The sequence below is a fragment of the Chiroxiphia lanceolata genome, chromosome 11 (assembly GCF_009829145.1).
Source record: "Chiroxiphia lanceolata isolate bChiLan1 chromosome 11, bChiLan1.pri, whole genome shotgun sequence".
In the NCBI taxonomy this organism is placed as follows: domain Eukaryota; kingdom Metazoa; phylum Chordata; class Aves; order Passeriformes; family Pipridae; genus Chiroxiphia; species Chiroxiphia lanceolata.
The window spans coordinates 12,203,394-12,227,107 of record NC_045647.1 but is presented as its reverse complement, the minus strand read 5'-3'; positions in this window follow the sequence as shown (position 1 = coordinate 12,227,107).

Below are 23,714 nucleotides of genomic sequence, written 5' to 3'. Positions count from 1 at the left end.
CATGGAGCCACAGCAGCTCTAGATGTGCTGAAGGAAGAACACGCAACTGGGACGAGGCCTTCCCGCATCATTTCAGACGAGTTAATCATCTCTCTAACTTGTTTAGCAAGGCTTAGTGCAAACACCCATTAAAAAAAAAAAAAAAAAGGCAGTTTATAGCATACCATGCAAGCTTCATTTAAAAAGAAACATGTTCTTTTTCAGACAGGTTTAAAATGGGGTTATAACTAAACTCAGCCACTCTCCCTCCATCTTCAAATAGCTGAGATGGGAGAACTAACAACATCTCTAAAATAATTTAAAATAATTGAGCTATTTTCTTTGGTTGCACATTACACACTCATTCAAGTTATGATGAGGGCTTACCTCAGGGTTGCCTCTGTGCAGGCATTTTGCTGGGTCGGTCCAATCTGCTCACAGAATCAGGGACATAATCCATTGGGTTGCCTGTCAGGAGGGGTGGTGCCTCCCCCAATGCCCGGAGGAGCGTGTCTCTCTGAGCAGGGGCTTCAGCAGTTCCTGCAACACAGATAATAAATAATCCCATATTTGTCAGGTGGCACTAATCTGTGAAAGATCAAACCCTCTCTCTGCAATGTGTGTATCGTGTTTGTCTCCAGACATTTTGCATAGCAGAAGAAAAACAAACAGCAGGGAATGGAAATGGAGCAAGTGTGTAAAGTTCAACGTAAAGTGTAAGCACAGAGCAGATATTGAGGCAACAAATTGGGATTTATAGTCCTTTCACTACCACCAAACACTGGGGGACAGGTTTTTTGTGAGGGGGGAACCCTGACATTACTTGCCTTTGGTTCCCGTTGTTGGGATTATTGTTTTAAGCCGTGCTTAATTGTCATGTCTCCACGGCCACATCAAAAGCCAAGAAGATTAGGTTACAGGGAGTGTTTGATGTCAAAATACAAAATAAATAAAAGGAAAGCTGAAAAGGTGCCGTATTTTCCATGATGTCTAGTGAGGCTTTTGCCTCAAAAATCCCTTTTTTATTATTATTATTTGCAAAGGTTGCACTTTATTTGACAAGATTTCATTTACTTACTTTCAAACAACTCCACTACTTTCCTGCAACAGCTCGAAAGGGTTAATATCCCCTCTTTGATGGCAAACATGGTATAATTAAACGCAAACTTCTTAAGTATCCTGGTGACCTGTAGATGGCCACATGAGAATTTTGTTATTTACTGACTTGCCAAACGTTTATTGCTTACAGCAGGACAAGTGGGAAGCAGGCATTAATTTTGATGCTGTTATCTGTGATTGCGTGTAAAGTTCATAGCAGAGAATGCCTATATGTCAACTGCAATTAAACATTTTCCTATTTTCTTACAATTAATTTCACGCTGGTGGAAGGGGTTGGACGGGCAGATTTGCAAACTGAAATCCTGCCCATCCGCAGAGCAGGCGTGACACAGCCAGACACAGGACAACTTCCCCTTACCTGCAGGCTGCAAAGAAACAGTCTGGCGCCACGGAGCATTTGATCCTTGGCTTCTCCGCAGAGACAGTCAAATCAGTACCAACTGTGGCAGGGCATAGAGGGAGATTTTGTGGTGTGACATCTCCCTTTGGAAATTAGCCTGAAAAACAACCAAAAATGAAGCCAAAGTGGCTATCAGGTGAGTATGTTCATTTATCACCAACCTGGACTGGATTAGAATGCATGACCTAGAAGTAAAATGCTTTGTTTAGCCCAACTCCCTGGGCCATCTGGTCCTTGCAAGTAAACATTTCTAAGTGAGATTAAGTGACTGTTCTTTAAGCATGGTGATATGAGTGAAAACCAGGCTGCTCTGGATCTAACAGATCAAACCTCAGCATCAGGGCAGATGAGTGGTGCCAATTCAGAGCCACCATTTGCTTGAACAGCTTTGGGTGCAATTCCCCACGGTGCCAGCTTTGCAGTCAATCCCGATTCAGTCAGATGCATCCCTGTCAGATCCAGAGCTCCTCCTAAATCCAGGGCTCAAATTGCACCAAAGTGCTGCTGGGAGGTTGAGGACCCTCTCAGAGGAAACTTATGGGAGAGACTGCAGAACTGCCCAGCATTTGCAGTAAGAACTACTTGCATTTCTGAGTACAGAAAACTCCGCTGAACAAAGTGCAACTGCAGGGCGAGAGATACAGCAGAGAAAACATCCAGCAGGTTGAATGACAAGGCAGAACTAAACCCTCCTTCAGAGAAAGGCTTCAGCATGCCACAGGGACGGAACTGCTACTGTTTGGTCTATAAAAACTGAATCAGGGAAGTATAATGTTAACCCAGCCTATGCAGCAATGCCAAGCAGAGACCAGCTACCTGCCTGTATCCTGCTCCCATGCACCTCTCTCTGTGGTTCTCTGCACTCTGGGCTGCAGGGAGTATTTGGAGGAAAGTTGACTCTGCCTCAGAAGGGTCAAGAGTCCTGTGTAATCATATGGAATTGGGCCTATCAATGCCAGAGTGTGAACATGGACCCTTGTTTCTCCTAAACATTCAGTCCTTCACCAGAATCTTCCCCAGTGCTTTATTTTGCTCTGGCTCTTGATTCAGCTTCTGCTGCTCTCTGTCAGGCAGAGAGTACATAGCAGATTCTTTACCTGGGACATTTTTTAATCTATTTTGGTTGTGATTTTTTATCTCTGGTTCTTTAATTCACTCCCACCTGTCCACATTGGCATTCTGGTAGCAGGTTATACTGCTAGAGTGATTTCAAGGCACCCCTGGAAAATCCTTACTGGATTTTGCTGTAAAATTCAGATTAATTTACTGTCTCCTGCTGTATTTCAGCCCATCCATTATTTTATTTTTCTTTTCTTTTTTGTTCATCCTTGTAAAATTTGGAAGTAGAAACACCCATTTTGAGAGTTAATCTGTTAGAATAGAACTAGATGAACAAAAAGGAACAGACCAAAATCATTCACATAACCTTTGAGCCCACGGTCACTCTGGACTGCACACTATTTTTCTCTTTCCAAGCATAACTCCCTCCACCACAGGGAAGTTCTTCATGAAAAAGCACATCTCTGGAGACAGACCACTGCCTGATAGGTGCCAGGACTCACCCCAATCCCTCGCACACTCACTTTCTGATAAAAAGCAAAGTTATAGCACTCTGTACCTCAGTTTACCCTTGCAAAACCAGCATAAAAAAGACATGACCTGCCCTATCAGCTATGTACAAGTGTTGACTTGCTCCAGCCCAGCAAACTCTTGGGCAAGTTCTAACAAATGTCAGCATGTGGTGTGTACTGATAGGCACAGGGAAAGGGCACAGCACTCTCTGGGTGGAGCTCCTCCCTGCCTTCGCTGTGGAGCTGTTGCACTGCCATTTGCCTCTCTGTACAGCTGTCTGTGGCAAAAGTGGACACACTGGAGAGAATTAGTCATTGGAGTGCATCACCCGGCTGATTCCCAACCGCTGTCCGTGCACACACAGGGAGAGCCCCACGCACCGCCTCCAGCCCCGGCCCATTGTGAAGCAGCCCTTTCGCCATCTCCCATGCTGTTGGCCCCTGACCTTCCTTTCACATGCTCTACTGGTCACTAGAAAATGCTGCGAGAGAACACGGTTGCAGTATTAAATAGCCCTAATTGTCTCCAGGCCTTTCCCCTCCTCCCCCTCACCTCGGTCTCCCGCGACTTAACGTTTTAAACCAGCTGAAGTTACAACAAATCAAAGCTCCCCATAGGCCCAGATGTCTAAATACGGAAAACAGGAAGTGAGTAACCTTCAACGGGAAATTGTTCATCCGATGGAGGCCAAGACCCAAGGCCCGGCTCTTTCCAGTCCTGCCCCAGCCCAGCAGACACAGCGTGTACTGAACGGACACCCCCGCGTCCGCAGGAGGGAGTGGTTGGGGAAACTTTGCTTCTCTTTGCCCCATGTTTGCGGCTGCTTCAAGAAAGGAGGTGGTGTTTGTTGTCTCTAGAGGGCAGTTTGGGAGGCTATTTTTAATAAGCTTGGGGATGGGATGGAGAAGGAGACAAGGTTGGAAGGGAAAACAGAAGATGAGTGAATCCGAACTAAAAGCGTCTCTTGTGTCCTATGAAAGTGAATATGTCAAGAGAACACTGCATTGGGCTGCTTCCAGAAGGGCGGGTAAGAACATTCTGTGTGACAGTCCACTTCGTGATGAAAAGGAGAACACTTCATTTCCTAGGCAGTGAGAATAATAATTTATTTTTGTTGAGTAACTTGCCTGCTTCCCCCAGCAGGAAAGATCCCAAATATTTTACCGGCTGTTTATCTGAGGCTTATATTATTCACTCCTGAATTGCAACCATTAGTGGGGTGGAACACAGCAGCTGTTTAAGACTCAAACAATGCCCCTTTTTACGGAAGGTCAATATTAAGATCCTCTCTAACTGAAGGTGAACTTCTTGCTACGTGACGCATCCACTGGAATAAAGCTTTGCTCACAATTCACTTCTGCCAGAATCACAAAAATGCCAAAGAAACTAGGATGCCACAAAACTATCCAAGCATGCCTGAGTCCTTCCACTCTATCTCTGGACAGAGCTAATGAAGCATGTACCACAAAGGGGCCCTGGGTCATAGGCAACTCTTTCTGACCCCCTTGGAGCCTGTACTGTGCTCATATACCAGTTTACTCGGGCAGCTCATAGAATAAGCATCAGCAACCAAGCCTGTGGTCTCTGATTTGAGAAATGGGCAGGAGGAAAAGAAGGCACAGTCTGGTTTGGAGTTTGGCACCACTGTTGAGGAAATGTGGGTTGTTTGGTCCTGTCCAGGTTTCTTGCCCCAGGACTGGGAGTGTTACAGAAAAAGGGGCACTCCTGGGCACATGTGCACACATGGGACATTCTCCAGAGGACATTCATACAGAAAGCACAGCTGGAATCAGAACCTGCCTGACTGGGAGCTGCACCTCTGTAAGACTTGGGCAAGAGAGAAATCTACAGCAATGGTAACTGTTGTGTCTTTTGAGGAAGACAAGTTAGAGAAGAAGCTTCTAGTTAGATCTCTTTGCCTGCAGCGTTTAAAATATTGCACTGAAATTACCCTTTAAAGTATTTTTTAAACACTGGGTTTAGGCATAAATATTTTCCCTCTTACTACTTACAGTCTTTTTCTGCAGTGATTTCCCACGATTTCTCGAGGTTTATATAGGTGAGTAAAACATGGCACTGGCTTCAGAGAGATTTCTCTCCTGCATAAAGATGAAGTTTAGTTGGTTGTTTTGTTGGCAAAACCAGCTGGCTGGGAGAAAGATGCTCTCAATCAAACGGCCTCACTGCCTCTCTGGGGACAACTCTGTCTTTTTTCCCATCACAACAGGTTTCTTCTTTGTTCTCTGGTGGGCAGGTGTTGTCCCTGTGGGATGTGAAAAAGGGCAGGCTCTGATCCCATTAAAGATAGCCCCATTGGTAATAGATCAGAGGGGCATCCCTAGGTTGTGGGAGAGTATGCCTGTCTTGCTTCATGGTGGTGAATAATAGAGCTGGCTCTCAATGATACTTGCAGGGTTTTTAACAAGTCCTGTTCTCCAGAGGGACAATGAAAGGGAAAGGAACCCAGAGAGTGATGGCTGTGTCTGGTATTGCCAGAAATCACAGCTGGTCCTGCAAGTGATGGGAACGGGGACAGTGCTTCTACCCAGGAAAGATGCAAAGAAATGCTCCCCTGCTGCATTGTCTTCTTGCTTTACTCTCTTTCTCCACCAATTCTACAGCAGGCTGACTTTGAGGGATGTGGAAGTTAATTTTCTTCCAGTGGAAGGAAAGACATGGATAATCCCAGAGCTGGAAACACTACTGTAACCCCTGGTCTCAGCCTTGGAAGGTCCTTTGATCTTCCATCTTGAGGGTTACAGCAGATCTGATCTTACTTTCTGGGAAGAAAGTCTGGATGTGTGGGCTAAAGGAGCTCCATCCCTGGCGTGGATGAGGTGATCAGGGAACCAGGGCTGTGGCTTGCCCAGTGGAGCCTGTCTGCCTGCAGTCCAGACATAGCATGAAATAGCTTTTCTTCTGCTTACCTTGTGCTCAGAAGAACTGAGATAGCAGCAGTGTATTTCCTTCTTCTGTGCTTTCTAAAGTCATCTAGGAGGCGAGTCCACTCTGCGCAGGAGCTACAGACACCTGAGATCTAAAATAGGCTCTACACATGCTTAACTCAGAGCCTTAAGTGTCTCTGCCTGCTTATTGAAGGCAGCATTTTTTCTACATCACATAGAGTTGTGGCAATCCATTAATCTGTTTTAGTGCAGGCCTTGGACATGGTCACATCCCAAAAATGGAAACTTGAAGCTGGATACATGCAGCAGGCAAAATATGCAGCTCTGACTGCAAACTATACCATAGGCATGTTAGCACAGAATGCACCAGGACTGTGGGCCCAGAGGCTTGAAGCAACAGCTCTTACAGACACTGTGTCCAAGCACAGGCTCTGTGAATTTCCTTTTCTTTTTTGGCAAGATCCCTTTGGCCATTGTCACTCCAGCTCCAACAAAGCTGTCCATGAGGGACACACACCTGCTCAGGAAAGGTCTTGCATCCTCGAAAGAGTTAACCCTGAGCTCCTGACTCAATGCCCAGGAATGCAGCCACCTTGAGTAGTCTCACTGGAGCCAGCCTTGCACACTGCCTTCATGGGAGTCTGCACAACTCAGAACTGAAGAGTGTGATGTCAGAACTGACAAGAACAGAGATGGTACTGTCATTTTAGACAGCTGGCTACATTTTAACACACTCTTTTTACTTTCTTTTCCTATGTCCTTCCTTAGTACCACTTGGAAATTACACTCCTTTTGCCCTATGCACCCTGCACCAGTTGGACATCTTTTCATCTACACCCTCTTCCTTGCTGCTCTTTCTGATGTTTCACTCTTCCATTTACATCCTGGCTGAATTTACCTCTGTGGCTCATAAACCAGCCAGAGTCCTTTACATCCGATGCACTAGGTCTTGGGAAGACTGGTCATTCTCCTTGTAAGGCTGCCACTTTGGGCCATTCCACTCGATCCAGCCCTGCCAGAAATCACCACCCCTTCTCAGTATTCCTGCAGGCTGCTTTCACTTTTAGCTCTGATGCTGAACAAACCCAGCTCTCTCTTCATATACATGTACGTATGTATTTATACACATACCCCCCACCACAGAAAGAGACCAATTTTGCAAGGTTTAATATGCTCTGAGTTCTGCTGTGGACTCTTCCTCTTTTGTTGCAGCTGTGGTTTTAGGGCAGGCTTTGTGGGTTTGAGAGAGTCCTTGGATGCCTTGGGAAACATTCTGCAGAAGCTCACTTTCTCTCCATGCATTTTGCACTCCAGCCACCAGGTCCTGAAATCTCAGTGCACAGATTTCCCCTATTTAGATGAGCACAAAATCTACTTAACTTTCAGGCACCGAAATCAGTCAATCAGATTTTCAGGTCTGATTGAGTTTCTGATTGATACCACTCCTTTATGCCTGCAGTGTCAGGCAAAGAGACAGAAGAGGCAGCTGGACCCCCTCCTGTGTCAGCAGTGGCTCTGAGTCACAACACTGCATCAGGATGCTCTACATGGGCTAAGAAACACCATCTCACAGCCACAGCAGCCCTGGGGTTGCTGGTCTGAGCTGCTTTGCCATAGCTCTAGAGAGAATAAGATCTCACCATTATCCTTAATGTCTCTGCCCCTGACAGGAGAGAAGCAATCTAGTCTATCTCATAGAAAGTAAGGGAGCGCCTGCAAGTGCCAAATAACTGAACAGAAACACTGTCTGCCTCTCCTGTGCTTGTCGTAGTTAGTCATGAGGGAAAGTAACCCTGCCTCAGAAAAGCTGAGGATTAGCCTAACACACCTGGGTACCACCTGCTGCTTTAGTGTCTCCAGCTCAGAGTTTTGTGACAAGCTGGGTGCTTGACAGCAATACTCCTTTGAAATGGCAGGTATAGTGCTGACTGTTTGGAAAAGCCTTGCACCAGCACAGGGTAATTGTCAATATGCATGAAGACAAGCTTCCTGGGGTTGGCTGGGGGCAAGAAGGGGACAACCCACGTGGAAAAAATGCTTAAACCACATCACAAGGCATGCCTGTGCTCCTAACCAGCTACACAGCAACTTGGCCCGATAGAGTTAGAGCAGCCTTGAGGTGGCTCTGACAGGCAAAGCACACAAATGCTGTAATAAAAAACAACCCCAAAGCAACAGAATGTCTCCCAAGGTTTAAAAGCACAGTTGTTCAGCCTTGCCTATTTGTATGGGAAGCCGGAGCTGCAGCTCCTGAACGTGGAGCTGGCAGGCAGCATAGGAAAGGAGAGGGAGGCAAGATATGTAGCTGAGGAATTTGCAGCCTTTGAGTTCCCTCTCTCTCCCACCTCCTCCTCTTGCAGGAAATGAAAGAAGCCTCTTTTGTGGAAGAAGGATGGTAGGTGTGCATGCGTGAGTGTGTGCTGGGGAGCAGCCTGGCCTCATGGTCCCCTTCCCAGCCTGGCACTGCGCTCGCCGTGTGAGTGGCGATGCCGGAGCGCTCGGGGCGGGCTCAGGGCTGTTTCTCAGAAGTCTCCTCATGCGTGTCTGAAAAGGTGGATCAGGCAACGGAAGTGGCAAAACCACCAACATGCCCAGGCCTCAAAGGACTCCCTTTTCACTTTTTTTTTTCTCTTTTTTTTTTTTTTTTAAAGCAACCCCCCAAACTCTTCCTCCCTCCCTCCCCTGCTCTGCCCTGCTGAACAGCAGTGCTGGAGCATCAGAGCCTGAAACTGCAGGAGAGTAAAGGACAAAAAAGTGGCCATTGCAAGGGCCATTGCAAAGAGTGATGTCAGGGACCAAGGCTGGCAAGACTGGCTGTGGGCATGGCTGTCTGCAGCTGCTGCTGCCCTCACCTGGGACCAAGGATGGAGTGGAGTGGGAAGCCAGCCCTCTTCACCAAGGGGGTCTCTTTTAGCCTCTGTTTCCACAATAACAGGGACAAAAGAATGGGCTGTTCATCCCTGTTCCCACTCACTGAATTACAAGGTCTACCTACATGGCCTGGCAGCTTCTCCTTGGGGTGTCCTTGGGAGGGAGGGGAAAAGCATGGCTGGACATCTCGTTTCTATCTCTTTGTTAGCAGCAAATTTTCCTCTCACTGTGCTTGCTCCTGACGTAGGTATTACCAGCAGGCTGAGGAGCAAGAGGGTGGCCCAAGCCCCCTCCTTCTGTACCCTCCAATGGCAGCCAGGACAGGCTGCCCCAGCACGGTGATGGTGAACACAACTGCACCATCCCTCGTGGGCTTTTACCACCTGATCCACAGACACACAATGTCAGCCCAGCCCCCAGCACCTTCCCCTCAGGTAAACATAACAGATCCCCAACATGTGGCTCAAATTTGTTCCTCTGAGTGTGGAGGAACATCTCACTTCCCAGACAAGCCCCGGTAGCAGGAGAGCAGCCCCCCCCCCGAGATATTGCTGTTGACACAAGACCTAAAATGCATGAGAAAAATAAAGCCCACTCAAAGTCATCATGGTAAAGGCAAACTCATCTGAGAGGAAGGGTGGAAAAGCTTGGGAATGAGACGAATAAAGGGAATGGCTGCTGGAGAAGAACGGCTGTTGGGAAGAGACACCAGGATGCTATAAAGACCCAAACTCTAAAGACAATTTTGGAACCAAGAGCCAAAATTTCCACTTTCCAGGAGAGCACTGAGTCCACATTCAGCCCTTCTAGTTTTCCAGGTCAAAATAAACCCTGAATAAAAACATTTTCTGAAAAAGGCATAATTTTTACTTCACGTGTTTTCTGTAGAACAAAATATATTGGGTGAAAGAAAGGAACTGCCTGAGAAGATGGGACTGTCCCTGGTGGAAAGCACAAATTCAACATTGCAAAAAAACTTGCACAGTGCCAAAGGAAAAGGTGACGGTATTGAAGGGAATTAAGAAATTGAGCAAGTAACATGCCATGTGAATTGGTCCTGAGATCTACCTGTGTGTAAGGCAGATGGGGTCCTTACACACACAATAAATAAGGTGGGGAGAAAGAAGAGTAAATAAAGAAAACGCAAGAAATAAACCTGCTCAGAGATCTAAGGATTAAAAAGAAAACCTTGTAGAAATGGAAAACAGGGAGGCAACCAAACAAGAATATTCAGTCAGTTAAGGCTTGCAGGGAAAAGATAAGGGCAGCAAAAATGCAGAATGAGTTAATTATAGCCAAAGGGATTAAGGAGAATAAGAGGCCTTTTACAAATATATCAGGGGAAACAGAAACACTAGGTAGAAGGTGGGTCTGTTAATAATAGGTCAGAGTAGGGAAGCAAAATAATGAAACAAGGGGACAAGTCATGCCAACAGCAGTGTGGGCATCTTCCTGTTACCAGCCAGTCTGAGACCTCCAAAACAGCAGGACAGGTCAACTGATGGCGACTGCTTCAACCCACAGACTCTCCATCCACAAGGACAGATCTGAGCTGCCATCACAATAGGGCTGGGTATGGAAATGAATCTCCCCGTGCAGTGCCTGACACTTCACACAATAAATCATATATTTTCAGTGATTTAATTGCCTCAGTCTACCTTTTTGTTTTGTAAGAGGCTGGAGAAAGCACATGTACAGCAAGGTTAGGCCACACATGTGGTACAATGGCCTTGGAAGAAGACCTGGATAAAACACACCAGTGAGTGATAGACTAACTGACCAACTAAATATGGGCTTCTCATCAACTCTTGTCCCTTGGCTTGGCTATTTCCTCTCTGTCTGCCTCTCTTACCCCCCTGAAAGCAACAAGAATAAAACCCAGTAAATCCCTTCGGGTTGGAAGAAAGGATTGGCAATTATTAGGACTTTGCAAAACTTGCATTTCACTGATTTACAGGCCAGATTCTCACCTCCTAAGAAATTTTCCACAAGAATTCAAAATATTTAAAATATGCACACATTCCTTACATCAGAATTTGGCTTCCTCCTTCTTCAGAAATCAAGTTTGGCTCCAAATCCCAGGTTTCCCTCTCAGTTCCTATAAAAACAAAAGGGTCAGTTAGGAAAACTACAGACTGCATATGTTTTCTCAGAGTCAAAAAAGAACCATCGGGACACAGAAACTGTTTTTCCCAGCTCTTTCACAGGAGGAAACCCATCCCTCTCCTGTCTGCCTGTGGGTGCGTTTTGCATACTGGAGCCTTTCCTTGAACAAGACCCCTCAGGCACCCTCCAGCCCCCATCTGCCAGGAGTCACACAGCGAAACAAAGGGCCAGCTCCTTTGTCTGGGGACACAAGGTGCCAACCTGCCTGTCTCTGTTTACCAAAGGGAGGGACGTTTGCAGGGTGAGAATGGGGGCTGGGACCATTGCAGAGGTGGGGACCATTTGTCCTCTATTCCCGGCTCTCAGGCGCTTTTCCCCACCCTGCTGTCTCCCTCTGATTTTCATGTCTTCCCAGCTTGGCTTTTTGAAATACTTCAAATAGTTATTTAGGAGGTTGCTGCTGATAGATAGACAGACAGACAGACAGACAGATAGATAGATAGATAGATAGATAGATAGATAGATAGATACATAGATAGGTAGATAGATAGGTAGATAGATAGACAGTAGATTCTATTTCTGAAACAAAACCAGGGAACAGCCTCATAGCCCAAACACCTGAGCTAATTCCCTACAACTCCATTCACCAGTGATAAAGGGTTCTTATTTCTTACACAGTTCTGATTCCATGGATAACCCATGGAAGCACACAAACAACCCTTACCTTGTCCTTTATTCAGTGCTTGCCTTTTCCTGCATCCCTGTCACGTCCCCTGCTGAGTGGATAGTGAGGAGATACTTGGGGACAAGTCCTAGAAGACATGGCAGTTGTATCAGTAACTGAGCCATGCCAATGGACACTACTTTGGGGATGACAGCTAAAACATGGACAGTTTTCACTAGCATGATTTTCTAACAAATGTATCCCTCATGGAACTGAATGAAATAGTTTTAATGAGGCAGGAAGCTGGATGAAGGCTCTGCGCTCACAGAGGCTGTCACCTAGAGTGCATTGCTGTGTGTACCTGCTGCACATCCATGACAGCAGCATGCTTTCCCCCAGCCACACATTTGCACATTTAACTGTGTCAGAAATGGACAAACCCAGCCAGCAAAATCCATGGGACACCAACACTGAAGACTTTCCTTCCACACTCATCCTACTTACCTCAGAGACCACACAAGAGACAAAAACCAGTCAGCCTTCCTCCCTTTTTACCTATGTTGCACCTTACAGGGTGAGGCCTGTGCTCCCTATCTCCCTGCTGTCTCTTTGCACTTTCAACTCAAATATGTGAAACTGCACAAGGAAGGAGAGGTTAAAATAACAGCACTCCATAATAAATGATATACTGTCCTTTATAGGTTTTCCTTTTACACCATTGGTTCTCTTACCAGTATGATCTCTGTTGGGTGTTATGTTAGAGGGAGTCTCCAGGAAGACACTGAGCAGGATATTAGATTTTATAATAAATAAAAATATAGGTCGTTGCTTTGTATTGCACCCTCAACCTAAGGAATAGCACACACGTGATGCTTCTATAGGCATGTTTGCATATGTTCCCCCTCTCTTTCTATATTTGCCCAGCAGTATACACTGCTGGGAAAACAGTATACACTGCTGACTGGAGTCTTCACCCTTCTGTCCACTCTGGCACTCAAGGACTCAAACAGGAGCAGCAGGATTGCAAAACATTGCTGTTTCCCTGGCTCAGTCCCTCCTGGAGTGGGGACGGAGTTTGCTGCCTCTCTGGACTCACACAGCCTGTTTCTCCCCTGCATGAAAACTTTGCTGCCACAGACCTAACCTGCATTTTATTTTTCTTCTCCTCCTGAGCGCTCCTCCTTTAGCTCCCAGCTGCCCAAGAGATGGTTTGTAAAATCGGGCCAGGGGGGTGGTGGTGTGGGGAGGGAAAAGGAGGTAGAGCCCAAGCACCAAAAGCAGCAGCCACAGCGGAAGGCAGCGCTTTGCATGATCTCATGAATCAGCCACGACATTATCTACAGTGAAATGCCTGGGAAGGGGTTTCCCATGTCCTACCCTGACCTGGAAGGTTGAATCCATAGGGGCCTGAAGGGCATTTTGATTGCCAAAGACAAAGGCTAAATCAGAAGGAAATGATATTTTATTTAACCTCTGCATGGTGGTGGGGCCTGAGGGGAGGGTAGAGGCAGGGGGATGGTGACAGAGGCATGGGATAATGAGGGGATTCAGAGCAGATAACTCAGTAACATATGGGCTCTCACTAAAGCAGTGAGTCCCACCGAAAAGCCAATTTCCCTTGACGTGCTGTCAGCCTCTGCTGGGGAGGGCAGAACCCTGCACAGGCAGCCCAGCCTGCTCTGCCAGGCTGTGCTCTGCCATACTACCGTGCTGCTCAGTGCCAATATGGAATTTCCTTTCGGGAAAGGGCTGTGATAATTGTCTCTCTCTTTACACAGCTCTTTCCAGACATCGTGCCCAATGTTGGAGCCCTTATAAAGGGAAAGCTCCCAGGGACACCCTGACTTGGCTTGGAAGCCAGCTGGGGCTATGAGTACTCAGCATTATGGAGGATCAGGCTGAAGGACCCCAGACTTGTTGGTGCAGGGACCAGCTCTCCTTGTAGGTACCCCATTACCCAAGTGTGGCTTCTGGCCATTAAAAAAATCAACACAAGGGTTTTGGAGGGGTGGGGTGGGGTAAGCTTACCTTCTTGTTTACATGGCATTGTAGCTACAAAGGCTTTAGATGCTTTCCTGACATGACATTCCTGTAGGAAGTTGCTGTAGATGTCCTGAGGACTTCGTGTCTCTGGTGGGTGGGTGGGGAAGGGCTATCTAGTAGGGAGGGACTGGGAGGGAAGGCAGGGAATGCAACAGTGCCTCCAGGGGAAGGTGGGGCCAATACCACCCTCGGTGGTGGGCTTTATGCAAGAATGCCCTGGAGGAGAGGTGGGACCATACCTTTGCAGAACAACCTGTGGTGCCAGCAAGGTGAGGCATGGGTGGTGTCCACTCTGGTCTTTCTCTGATGAGTCTGAGAGCCCTGCTCTTGATGTAGGGAAGATAACATGGGCATCTGAACATCTCTAATACTTCTGTGAAGCCCAGCCTTTCCAGGATTGTTCTCTCTCAAGATTTTAGCCAGCCCTAAAACACAAATAGGGTGGGATCAGAGAACCAGAGGTGTGAGAATGGCAAAGACTTTCACTCTTCATCACCTCCTGTAGTATTTCATCAGACCATGCAGGCCTACAATGGCACTTCACTTCTTTTGGGAAGTAGTTTCCATACCTCTGAGGCACCCAGGAATAGGTTGTGTTTTGCCAAATTTCTTTTTCACTCTAAGTAGAAAATAGTCATGGATGTCAATATGAGTTTTTACAAGCGAAAAGAACTTAAAAGTGACACCCCCTCCTGTCTTCCCACAGTACCAAAATATCACACGTCAAAGATCCTCCTGCTGAGAGCTGAATTCCCCTTTCACGCTAAGTTCAAGGACTGAGGCTTGTTCCAAGCGTTTCTATTTCAGACTCTTGGTCTTTGACCAAATCATCGCATTTCAGGCTTGTGCTGAAGACCTGAGGACCATATTTGTTTGTACTCCCTTTGCACTTAGGGGCCCAGGCACAGCCCCTGTACTAGAAGATGTGCAAAGGCAACAGAAAAGTCTCGGCCTGTCCTGAGCAAGTTCTGCCAGATATGTGTTTCCTTGAGGTCCTGGATACTTTCGGGGCAGGTCAGGCACACACCAGCACTCCAGCTCTGCTATGTAGGGAACCTGCAGCACAAATTGATCTGTGGGGAGCATGACCCAAAGTGTCAAAACAGGGCCTTTAACATTTTCCACTGCCACCAAACCTGTTTGACTGAATTGCAGGTTAAAAAGGCATTGTGTCTATAATTGTTGGGCTTTAGAGAGCATGTCTTTTCCTTTAATGAAATACCTTGCTCATTCCATTCGAAAAGGAACCAAAGACTTCTCAGGTTTATGATAAAGTTGTAAAAATTTTATTTACCCCATATTTCCTGCTGGGTTATTTATGAGGCATTTGTCAGCTCTCATAAAACTGCCTAGTAAAATATATTTTCTTACAAAAAAATAAAATCATTTGTGCGGAACATCTTGAGAGCAGCGAGGACAGAGTTAATGGGATACACACACGTTCCGACCCTGGGAGAAACAAAACAGAACGCAACCATTCATTGTTTTTTTTTTTTTTTTTTTTTTTTTTTTTTTTTTTTTTTTTGTGCTGCATTAGTTAATAATAGCTTTAGAGCTAAAATCCTGCTCCCACTAATGTTACTGGAAGTTGGTCCTTAATATAAAATAATCAGAGAACCAGCTGCCATGAATTACAGAGCTTCAAAATGAACCTGAAATCCATCAAATACCCAGAAAACACACTTCTCCTGTTGAGATTTCACAAGAAACACCAGCTCAAGAAGTTTTTCTTGAAGTATGCTGACTTAGGTTTATGTAAGTTGGGGATAGTTGCAAATAGTCACTCAGACTGGAACCCAAGGTCGGTTGATTGTTAATACAGTAACTTTTACCTAGTTAAGGGCCAAGATGCACGACATGAAGCTCCTTGACGTAAACCTGGAGGAAATCCCATCTTGGTAGTTGCTGTCGAGTAAACAGCCTGGGCACTGGAAAAGCATGACCCACCCACCCCAGGCACAGCTGGAGTGCATTTCCCTCTCTTGGAGCACAGCTTTTCAGTTTTATGTCACATGTTTGCATCTGCTCAGTTCTCCATGGTCTAAACTTTTGCTTTTTATTCCAGCTGATCATGTTCCCTAATCCCAGTGGGAATCTCTAAGCACTACGTTTGTTGGGCAGCATTACCCCCAACACCCTTCACTTCAACCCTTGCAGCTTCAGCCATACTCACCACTCGAAGGTAAGCAGGACACAGATAAAAAGTCCTTTCCATGTGACTGGCTTGGCCTGGCTCACTCAGGAGCTCAGCAAAGGAATTATAGCTTGGAGGTATCAAGAATATAAAGAAAACAATGAAACAATGAATAAGAGATTTAAAAAAAAAAACACAACAAACAACAGCAACCACCCCCAAAAAAACCAAACCAAAAAACCCAGGGAAGGTTGTTTTTAAAACAAGAGCTGGATGCTGGGAGGCGGTCAGGGGGCTTTTGTTTTGTGCCTGTACAGCACTTAGCACAACACAACCCCAAATTACAGCTGAGCTCTTGCTCCTGTTGCCCTACAAACCTGAAGAAGCAGCAGCCAAGTATGGGAAACAGGCAAGGAGCCAGGTTTGCAAAGGTATTTAAGTGTGTAAAGACACAGGGGGATATTTATTTACGGATGCTGGTAGAGGTCCTATTTCCTACAGGAGCCAAGGGGCATTAGGCTCACAGTTCCAGTGCTTTATCAGTGCCACCAAGTGTTATCTGTTTCTTTAGGTACAGGTAGAGCTGGGTTTACCACTCCTCCCAATAAGACTTGTTTTTTAAAAGCCAGTCTTATCATGGGGTTACTCCCTCTATGTGTCTGCAAAGCGCCTTTTGCAGTGCAAGGTCCTGCCTCAGTCACACAACCCGTGACAGCATTTAGCAGCCACAGGTCAGTGCTGCTTTGGGCATGTGCATATCTTGGGCTATGCTTTCCTTTTGCACAGGTATGTTTCTCTAGGGAAACAGGAGTGTCTCGAGATGTCTGGGTGACCCAGGGGCCTGGAGCTGGCCAGAAATCCCCTCTCAGCCTGTTGTCGGGGAGCAGAGGGGGGAACTGCCTGCTAAGCAAAGCAGGGGTGGCTCCCTGGAAAACACAAAGCATGGAGTGGGATGTACCAGACCTGAACTTTGACAAGCAGTTTAGGAACTGCCTGAGATTTTAACCAAACTGGGCCAAACTTCCTCCAGCTCAGCCCTGCCAGAAGTGTATGATAGAACAGAAAATGTGCCCTCCAACTGCTACATTCTCCCTAGACTGAACTAAATCCATTACAGTAACTCAGCAAGCAAATTCAAGGTGGACTCACCTGGTACATTTGTCAGCTGTCTAGAAATAAATGCAGCGGAACTCCAATGGAAGGAGTTCAGAGAAGAGAGGAGAAATGTGCCTAAAGGCTCTCTGGATTTGCTCGGAGTGTTGAGTAGGTGGAGATGGAGAAGGAAAGTCATTTCTACTCCAGATATCAAACAAGCTCTGAGAAAATTCCTTCTACAGCTTAATTCATTTCAAAAGAAAACACCTTTGCCTCCCAGCTTTCAAGAGGTTTTGGCATCCTTTGCAACCAGCATAGTCAGTTGTTCCAGAATCAACAGTTTTGGTCAGTGACTGACAAGGAAGGGCTGCTTTGCCTCAGTGCACCAGGGAGAAACCAGCAGACATGTGGCAGACACCTTATTTGCACTGGTGGGACTAATGCTTTTGACTCAGCTTGCGAAAGGTGAGCTGGCAGGATGTTAGCATACTGCACGCTCTGACAAACCTCTGGTGATGAGAGAGCTGCTGGAGACCAGAGCAATCCGGCCCAGGAGGAATGTTTCTCCCCATTCCACCAGACCGTTTCTATTAATGGGGCAAATTCCAAAATTAAAACTGCAAAAAGCACCCTGTGCTCCAGGCAGGGGACAGGACATACGGTGCTCAAGCTTGAAAGCTGGCATGGGTGTTGTCTTTAGGAGGGAAAATAAAAGGACACAGATAGCGAAGATGTGCAATGGCCCATGCTGAGGCCTCTGAAAACTGCCATTGGTGGGAGTCCTTGTCAAATTATTCCAATCACATGAGCAGACACAAGCCTCATAGCTACCTCTCTTTCTTTTTTTTCTTCTTTGTGTTATTTCTCTTCCCCACTGCCAACTGGCATCAGTGACCAACTAACCTGCATCAGACACAAACAAATGGGTTGTCTGAAGCCAAGCAGGGTCCTCGTCAGGGGAACACTCTGGGGCTGTTTAATAAAGTTAAGAGACCAGAGAAGCATCCAAGCTTTCCCACCGTAGTAGGAGAAGATGAAATTCTTTAATTGTTTGTGTTTGAGTGAAACTCATATAAAAAGAGGATTTGGGATTCTGGGGAAGCTTTAGAGTGGAGTCTGACCTTAAGCCATGCTTCTGAACAGCATCGCACGCTCTCACACTGTGCTCCCTGCACCCACTCTGGGAACTCAGCCCTCGCTCTTAGCCCTCTTGCTTAGACACATCGAGGGATTCAGGGAGGCAACAGTTATCCTATAGTTAGTACAAGATCTTTTGGGGCCTGTAGTCCAGGCAACTTAAAAGAAGCTGTGTCTCTCATGGGCAGACAAATGCAGCTGCTCTGCATCCCATTACAGCTCAATTATCCAGTTATGCAGAAGTCACAAAGTGGTTTGGATCCCAGGTTGGGTTCTCTCCTTAACCCCAATTTGGGCACATCTGCAACATTTAACCTATTCTTCTCTCATTGTACTCCACATAGTCCTTATCACAGTCCTCAGACTTTTCCGAGGAGCAGTAAAAGGAATAAACAAATCAAGTTTAGCATGTGGATTTGGCTTTGAATGACAGAAATCTCATAGGACAAGTGATTTCTTCATTCAGGATTGAAGTTCTGTGAGCCTGGTAAGTTGGCTAGGACCCAAACAAGATCCTACCTGCTTGAGATTCAACCCAAATTTGGAACTGGTATTGGTAACATGAGATCTAAGAACAAAAGCAGAGCAGCCAGCAGCCCAGATGCTTACTGGAAATGACAGTAGAAGGATCTGAATCTTAATTTCCTAAACCACAGACAAGCTCATTAATGCCGTAGTCAGCCTGTGCGGCATCTGTCAATCTTGATAAAAACAAACTCTTTTTTGGTGTTGCTGTTTTTTGGTTGGTTGGTTGGTTGTTTTTGTTTTGTTTTAGTTCATAGGTACAGGGGACAACTGGGAGCTGTTTTGATTTTTAAACCTTGGAAGTCCTTAAAGGGTGGGAACTCTGCCTTCCACCTTTCTTCACCTCACATTCACAAGACACTTGTAGAGATGACGAAAAGCCTTCCCCTTACAGGTTCCACGAATTTTGGTGTCATTCTAAATATTGTAGCTTTGGGTAGAGGATATCATCAAAGCTGTGGCATAAGCACAGGCTTGAAGGTGAAACACAGAATGATTCATTTGGCTTGAAAGATGCCAAGATGCTTGGCCTCAAGTGCCATCAGGCACAGCGGAAATCTCACTGACAAGGAGAGCAAGTAACCAAACTGACAATAGAGGGGGGAAAAAACCCAGTCATGGCAGGACTGACTGCTTACCTCTTTTCCTAAAATTACTCCATTTTAACCTACTATATCTCTACGAGGAATAACTGAAGAGACTGGGCCATTTCAGTCTGGGAAGTAAACAAGAAATAATGACGATCATAGAGGGCTATAAACTGCTGTGTGGCACTGGCACAGGAACAACCGTTTAACAGCTTTTATGGCAAAGGTAGGGAGCAACTGGGGAAGCTGGGAGGAGGCAGACTCAGAGCAAACAGAAGGCAGTGTCTGGGCAGTGTATGCTACAGCCTGGCCCCACCGAGTCTCTGTTTTGAAAAATAATCCTGACGAGGGCTACCAGCCCTGACGAAGCCCGGTTGAACAAGCACCAAATCTCTGCATGCTCAACTGAAGGGCAGGTCTGGTTAATGACAGGGAGCCTTTGTGAAAGGTTGCCTCAACTGTAGGGAAGGCAGATGCTTTCAGTCAACCCTAAAAAAAATAATTGTAGCTTTTTTGTTTCCTGGAAGTGACATAGAAGTGGATTAGGAGCCTTCCACCTTCTGGTAATCCTGGATGGCAGGAATGTTTAGCAGTCAAAGCACAGCACAGGTTGGTTCAAATTCTCATGCTGCACTCCTGGTTTTACCACCAGTTTATTGTATGGCATTAAAAAACACATTTAAGGTCTTGGCATATGTACGGTGGGTGTGAAACCAGCAACAGCCAGGGTCCTGTAGTCTAAAATTTGGCTCAACTTATCAACTTCCAGGTGAGAATGACGGCCTTTGCCTGCTGGTGTCTCAGGAAGATGGGACTTCACCTAGCACTGCAGAGGTTTAGGGGCGCCCAAGTGTTAATTGTGCATATTTGAGTCAGACCGAGGAGATTAACCCCAACTTCTCAGGGTAAGTTTGCAGAAGGCAGAACCATCTGCAAATGGAGCAATGCAAACAAGGAGGGAAAAAGTTCAGTTTTGCATCCTGAAAGAAAACGCAAATCTTAGTTGTTTGTTTTTTTTTTTTTAAACTGGAGTTTCAGTGCCAGTTTTCTCTGATTCTACACCTTCTGGCACAAGGAATGAAACCAGGCTAGTCTCAGTAACTGGCCAAGGAATGCTCAGGCTTTCTAAAGTCTCAGCCCACTTGGTTAGCTCTATTTCTGAGACAGAGAAACAGAAATCTTTCTACTTTTAACATCAATAACACCAGTTATTCTCCCAAAGAATTATTATCAACAATTCCTTTGCTATATTTACAAAGAAGCGGGGCTATTCTTAGAGAAAACACTAAAAAAGCCATTTTATTTAGCTTTCTTGGCAGTTATACAAAAATGTAAGGAATGTAGTCAGTTAAAAACATCAAATCCCCAGCACGAGCCTATAAGAGCTTTCTAATGCATATTTACAGTATAGAAAGCAACCACTTTCCTGTTTTGTAGAACAAACAGGGAACCTTCTCTTTTCCTCCTAGATGTTCCTGAAGACCAAACATTAAGTTAGACACAGAATGTTGCTTTTAATGGTATGGGTTGTAAACTTTTAATGCCTAGAAAATGGGACTTTATACTACAGCCTTCTTTTCCTAAAAAGGAAATCGGAGGCAAATTTTACTGCTGGTTTTAGGAAAGTTCTGAATTGGCAGCCCAGGGTATCTAAATACTCCTTTAGCCACAGCTTGGTTTGCCACAGGGAACAGCAGTGCTGACTTCTTTCATGCTGCTCCTTGCTGAGGCAGGGACCTGCACCCCAGACAGGGGGAGGCTGCTCAGGTCCCACAGTACTGCAAGTGGGACTGGGGAAAAACACTGAATTCGCATAGCTCAGTGTGGGGACACGAGGAATTGGGAACACAAGCAGGGGACCACGCCACTGTTCCCACACATGCAACAGCCTCTTAGTACTTTGCTCTGAATACCCTCAGGAAGAATCTCGTAGGGGCATTACTTACTGCTTAGGAAGGAGACTCTGTGGTGCATCAGGGTCACAGCTTTCCTGATGATGCTGAAAACAAACAAACAAAAGACATGGGTTATTGCTTCAGATTTTGAGGGGGGTAGGAGTTAATGAGTTTGTCTCTTAACTGGTGAAAATGGACAAATGCTACCAGTGTTACTTGTTTTGCATGAAGCTCCAAAGATTTCCAAATGGATGGAAATCAGTACCTCCTTTAAAGAATAGTCTTTTTCATTGGGAAACAAAGAAACTCAAGTCTTCTGGGATTTTGTAAATTCACTGGCATAGAGAACATACTGCAAGGAACAGTCCTACAGGTAGGCACAGAGATATTCAACTTCTCCCTCTTTTTTTTTTTTTTCAGCTATAACTATAAAAAAACCCCCCTCTATTTATCTCTTAAATTTGCCAGTGTTGGAGACCTCGTCTCCCAAGCCAGCTTGAAATTGAAAGGCTCCAGATCCCATATTGAAATTAGCTCAGGCGTCCCATGTCAGAGAGAGGCTGGAATCATATTCCTCTATCCTGTCCTCTGAACCATATTGCCATTTGTTGCTATTCTGCTGCTAGAAATCCTGTTGTTTAAGATATGTTTTAAATGGATCCCTCCTGAATCTTCCTCAGGGAGGTGATAAAACTGCCTTTGAAGTTCTGTACAAGTTTTTGCTTTCATAACTAATATCCATTGAGTTTCTCCAGATTATTCTTTTTTCTGTTCCTGTTCTTGTACAAGATAATGGCTGAAAAGGTCAAAATCCTTCCTTGATCTACACTGAGTCAGTGCTCCAAAACTGGAAATGTGTTTGGCTTCCTTTGTCCAAATGGCGATGGCCACAGCCCTGAGAATCCTGTCATCCTCCTCCCAGCCAAGGGGGCAGCCTCCCTCTCACCAGGCCGTTCACATGTGCCACAGGCTTGACACTGTGGCAGGAAACAAGTATATCATTTTGCAGAGCAATATACCAGGATCTGACAAATTAGCCCATCACAACACCCTGCCACTGTGTTGGCATGTGCTAAAAACAGCAGGAGAGCAGCTTGGCTCTCACTATCGTGCCATGGCACAAGGCAATACCAGGTGGGAACAAATCCTAAAATGGCCCATAATCCTGCTGCAGCGAAGGAACGGGATCTAGGGGCAATTGCTCCTTGGGGCAGACGATGCAACCCCAACCAGGATGTCTATGGGCTTTTGTGATTTGTACCATAACCATATGCTTCTTTTTCTACTTCAGAGAGATCAGAACTGAGCAAGCCCTCACCCAGAAAAAACAATCAAGAAACAGGACCGCACTTGAAGCCATCAAGAGGAAAGGAGAGACTCCTTCAGCCTTTGGCTTCCATTCCCTGTCATGTAACAGTTTCATCATTGTAGGAAGTGTCAATAAGATACCAACAGAGTAAACAATTGTCAGACAGATTTTCACAGAGCCAGTTGACTGGACCATGGCTGCTTTGTACACAATGCCAATGCAGTGTCATTTCTAATGGGGGAATTTATACAGTGTAATTATGTCAGAATTTGCTCCAGGCTACACACTGTTGCATTATAAACCTGGCCATTGCCTGTGATTAGTCAGAGCTTTAAATAACACTGAAAGTAATTATATCAAGCAAGAGGAAGAAAAGTAGTGCATTCCAGTGCTTGCCACATACCAGTCCCTGAAGGGGGTTAGCTAATGATGAGATGATGTCCCCTTTACTGCTGGAAGTTTTGATACCTTAGGTCACATCCTGATCACCTGACCCACAAACAATTTGAGGATCTTCTTAGTTTGGCCCTTGTAATTATGGAGCAGAGGGGACTTCATACAAGTGAGGGTAAGATTCCTGGATGATTGGCTGTAGATGGATGCGATTGAAATGCAAAGGGAGACTGCCTAACACAGCAGCACATGGCCAAGGGGGCTTTACATCAGAGGTCTCCCTGCATGCTTGTAGGCATAGGTGGATGTCAGGCATGCTGTCACCAGTGGCCTGAGGGTTAAGGGCTGGTCTGGTTGCAGCAAAAGAGCACGTTTTCCTCCTGATGGTGGCACTGGCTCCAGTGGAGCAAAGAGCAAGGCTTGTCCAGGCTTGCATGAACATGGTATCACATTGCCAGGGCTCTGCAAAAGTAAGGGCTCCATCCAGGAGGACAGAAGAAGGATCTAAAAGAAAGCAATCACCAGATTAAGGGTGAGCAGATCACAGGATTATGTGATACTCCTGTTTTGCACTTCCCATTGGAAGAGCCCTGATCATCTGGCATCCTTAGATCCCCATTTCCAAGAGAGAGAAAACAGATCCTTTGCTTTCCAATTCATGCTGAGTTTCAGTTCTGTGAGAGGGACAAAGCTGGCTGATACCTCCCTTGCTCTGGCTTTGGTCCCACAGGGCTGTTACAAAATCTGGTTTGTAGCAGCTCTCCTGAGGGCTGTTAACAATGGTTGGGAATTGCCATCACACAGCATCTTTCAGTCTCGCTCAGTCCTGCCGTCATCCCTTGCTCTGTGTCACAGAGGGTGGTTCCCCTTCACTTTACTTTCTCTTTCCAGTAAGTGCTCAGTTGGACCTGAAGCAGTGCATACAGGTTACACCTCCCCAGGGCTCTCATGGGATCTGAGGCATCTGAGATGTTGCAGC